This window comes from Pelmatolapia mariae, linkage group LG9 (genome assembly GCF_036321145.2).
Source record: "Pelmatolapia mariae isolate MD_Pm_ZW linkage group LG9, Pm_UMD_F_2, whole genome shotgun sequence".
Classification (NCBI taxonomy): Eukaryota; Metazoa; Chordata; class Actinopteri; order Cichliformes; family Cichlidae; genus Pelmatolapia; species Pelmatolapia mariae.
In genome coordinates this window covers 10,202,256-10,206,544 of record NC_086235.1, presented here as the reverse complement: position 1 = coordinate 10,206,544, position 4,289 = coordinate 10,202,256, and the positions used below count along the sequence as shown (strand labels likewise).

General features: G+C 39.7%; 1 long non-coding RNA gene across 1 annotated transcript; it reads right to left on the bottom strand.

The window, feature by feature from the left end:
- Positions 1-620: 620 nt before the first annotated feature.
- On the bottom strand, positions 621-1,233 carry LOC135933577 (uncharacterized). Its single transcript, XR_010573838.1, has 3 exons — positions 1,180-1,233; positions 1,034-1,066; positions 621-729 (listed from the first exon to the last, which is right to left on the bottom strand). It is a non-coding gene; the product is annotated as an uncharacterized LOC135933577 (long non-coding RNA).
- Between the last annotated feature and the right edge of the window lie 3,056 nt (positions 1,234-4,289).

The window sequence follows — 4,289 nt, the reverse complement described above, 5'->3', positions numbered from 1 at the left end:
GATCTGGAGCATATCTGAGCCATTTCTGGACTGCTTGAGCAAAGACCAACTCAGACATAGAGTTCGCCCCTATCTGCTGCGCCAGGCCATCTAGGACAAAAAATAGACACACACACAAAAAAAGGGAATTAGAGCACATGAATAAGCTCTTGTTAATTGTCTTCAGCAGGGAGAAAGTATGTAAACTCCTAGGCTGATAAACATGAAAGTCACCAGGCGGAAATCAGCAAACTGCCGCATTTGATTCCCAAAGAGCTATAAGCTGAAAATGCGATATGTCTTAGCATGGTGTGCCGTGTATCCTTTAAAAAAAAAAAGAAGAAAACATGGGGTCCTCGGGCTGTACAAAGTGTACAACCCGAGGACAAAACAAGCCGAAGACCAAAGACTCCATCTCCAGATTAACCGGACATGAAAGTCTTGTTATTAAGAAAGACAAAGTAATATAGCAAAAAACAGACATAGGAAATGTGAAACGCACCCAGCACATCAATTGATCCCTTTATTGTTCACTTTAGGCTCATAAAACTACAATAAATGTTAAAACTTACCAAATATGCATCTGCACAGCGCTGTCTCTTTAAATGCCCTTTTTTGCTTTGTCTGGTCCTTGGTCCCCTGCCCAGTTGAGTACAGAGGCCAGCTCCTTTGTAATGGCATAAACCATTACACGGCGGACTCGCACCTCCAGTGTGGTCCAGCAGCACCAATCAACGCAAAGCGTCTCACCTATAGACACATTTTATGAGATGGAATTAGCGAGTCTCATGTCTTAAATGTGTATGCAAGTGCCTGTGTGTTTACTTCATGTAATTGATGATAGAAACATGTCATTTAGTTTTCCCTAAAGCCTGATTTTCAAGTCATACAAAGAATAAACCAAAGTATTGGCAGTGCAATGTATTTCTATTCCCTTTTGTTGGATATTCATTTGTTAGTTCTTGTAACTGCTAAAAGTGTTTACTAGTTTTTGCCTGTCACATATATTTGTTATACCATGTAAACTGTGAAATTCCAAGATTTTCAAACTTGCCTTGTAATAGTGGCTTCACAGAGTCTCTGGAATCTACAGAAAAAAAAAATCACAACAAGATGACATTCAGGAGTATAAACTGGTGTTTTGAAGATAAGAGTACAATGACATTGTGATGCAGCTTTAAAGCTTTTTTAAAAGCATACCATCTATAGGGAAGACATCAGACTCTGCATGCTGGGGAGATCGCAAAGCTGTGTTGGTTTGTGCCGGAGTGGCGAAAGGTGCCGGAAGCTGGGTGGGGCATTATGATGGTTGCTATCAGTGGGCTGGGGGGCAGACTGCGGAGTGATGAGGGCTGTTTAGAAAAAGATAATTTTTTAAGTATTTAAGAATACAGACAACTTGTCAAAAAAGTTTCCTCGTGTCAGACACAGATATGTACACAGACACTAGACATTATTTTATTACCTGGTATTTTCACTCGAGGGGCCTGGGGAAACCGTTTTTTTGTAGGCCGCTCATCCTCTGAGTCCGTATATGTGTACAGGGGATTTGGTCTAAAGAAAATAAATTAAAAACGGTCTTAAGTAATTGTAAATATGCTTTTGGCATATTGTTTCCTAAAGTTAGTTTGATTTCTAACAACACACACAGGAAACAGAGACGTGCAAGAAGGTACAGTATACAATGAATTTTTGAAGTGCACAAGTGTACACGGCTTTGCATTTTTAAAAAGTTTACAAACTTCCACTTTTTGGACTATATTATGTGGTGATATTGCAGTATGCAAGCACCACAGATATGTATAAAAGACAAGATCATAAATTCTTAACAATCAAAGATATGTTTGTGAATATAAAGGTTTTACTTGTGCTTTCTTTTAAGACTGGTCTGGGCTTCTTCTTCGGACTGAAGGTCAGACGTATCACAGCGTTCACGTGGATATCTCTGAAGACTGCGTTCTGCTTCGTGAAATGTGCCTGGAAATACAAACACAATGTACGGCCAGACATACATTACGTGTGGACAAAAGGTGCAAACGCATAGAAAAATCAGCGGTTTCAAAAATACGCTGGTACGTGTGGACGTAGCCTTATTCATTATTCAAGGCACAAACGGAAAGTCATGTACGCGTGCAACGTAAAGTTAGGTGAGCGTGCAACGTACAGTCACGCATGCTGCGTGAGCTTTCAAACTGAGTCTAAAGTTTTCGTGTGCGAATTGAAGCGAGTGCTCTCCAGTCATCAAAAGTAACAAAGTCATTGAACACGTTTATACAGTTAACTTTACGTTTATCAATCATATATCACAGATTTAGAATTTTTTGTAGTACTAAGCAACTACAGAGCGAAAGTCTGGGTCAAGCGCCGAGGCAACGGCAAGAACAAAGGAAACCTCGAAGCGTTAAAGCTAGCTTTGTAAGGGAATATAACGAAGAAATTATGAAACGAAAATGTTTTCTTTGTTGATATACTTTGTTCGCAGTGCAATTTATTTGTTGCCAGATTGTAAGAAGTAGACACAATTTAAAAAACTCGTTAATGTACAACATTAACAAGTTTTTTTTTTACTGTTATTCAAATGCAAACATGGAAATACCGAGTAGGAAAAAAAAGCATTCATTCTTACCTTATACTAATCATGGTGCAGGCCAGTGCAGTGCATGAACTGATGCCTTCTCCGGTCAATTCCGCTGAGAGTAAATTAAATGTCCCGCTCTACTGTAGAAGACAATGAATACCGGGGGGGGGGGGGGGGGGGGGTGTACCAATGTGAGAGGGGTGCTGCGGAATAGTCCAAGTGATCGCTGCTTTAATTTCCCGGTCAACTATACATAAATTGCACGTAGACACGATTTTTTAAAGCTGGTGAACTAGACCAAGTCATTGATAACAAATGAACAATAAATCTACTTTCTCTGGTACTTTATACCCGATCAGTTGCAATGCAATTTAATGCTCAACTACAAATCGATGGTTTTTGATGGTGACCGGAGCCGAATGATCGTCAACTATAAATAGACGTTTTCTCGATGTTGTTGTTGTCACCTGGTCGACTATAAATAGATCAAATATCAATGACAAAAAAACAACGGTGAATCAACATCGTTACAACGTCTCTATAGTAAGACCGTCGGTTTACCACAGTATTTCAACGTTGTTACAACATTGGCATTTCAACCCCGACCATATACGACGGTTCGGATGAAAAATCAACATAGATTCAATGTCGTCTTGCTATCTGGGAAATCTGCCTTTTTGTCTAGCATTATTACGACTAATAGCCACAACCCCCGAGCCCTTTTTAATATTTTTAACTCTGTGATAAGCCCTTGCACTATCACTTATAGGGATGGCTCCCCTGCTCTTTGTGATAAATTCTTAAAGTATTTCTCTGAAAAAAATCTCAGCTCTAAGGGCTTCCCATCCATCTCATTGAGAGCTGCACTATGTCTTTGTGGATCTCGAGAAAGTATTTGATATGGTGCCAAAAGAGGAGCTGCCACACTTCATGAGGAAGTCAGGAGTGGCAGGAGTCACTTGTAACCTTATAGTTTCAGTCATTGCCCACAGCTTGTAGCCACAGCTGAGAAATGTCGATCAACAGTTTTGCCTCCATGATCAGATATCTTTAACACAACAGACTAGTACAGTGTCTGAATCAGTGTAAACTCCAGGCACACTCTTCTTCCTCTACTTGAGGTATGAACTAATTCCTAGCCTTAAGTAGGAACACCGCCCTCTTGCAGCTGAGATAAAGACATTAAGGACACTGACTATAAATAAAGGGCTACTGCCATAGAAGTCTTGCAAACTCAGCAGCCATCTTGGAAGTGATGGTTCGTGGGTATTCTCAGACAGCTGTCGAAATGAATACAAAGAGAACTGTAAGTGTAATTAGTTTAATTAGTGTCACGTGGACATAAAAAACTGCATGAATAGGATTGGCAGTCAACTCTTTTGCTTCTAAAGTTTTTGTTTCCACAAAAAAGGTTTCCACAAACAATTCACACTTTCACAGTATTACAGCTTCATTAACAGCTCCTTCCATGGCGCCAGCAATGCCTGGATGCTAACAACACCTTTGCTTTTGCAGAGAGAACATTGAACAAATGCTTATTCACACTGTGGCTACAATAAAAAAGTTTTTGTTTTTTTTAAATGCAGTCATGAAAACGATTTTTCAGGCGACTCCATGTTGTCCTGTGAAAAAACAAAGTATACCACATGATTTAGTCACTTGTTGAACTACTTTAGCTACCAACAACTAGAATAATTTTTTTGTATGATTTTACCAGCCTCTCAGATTGCTG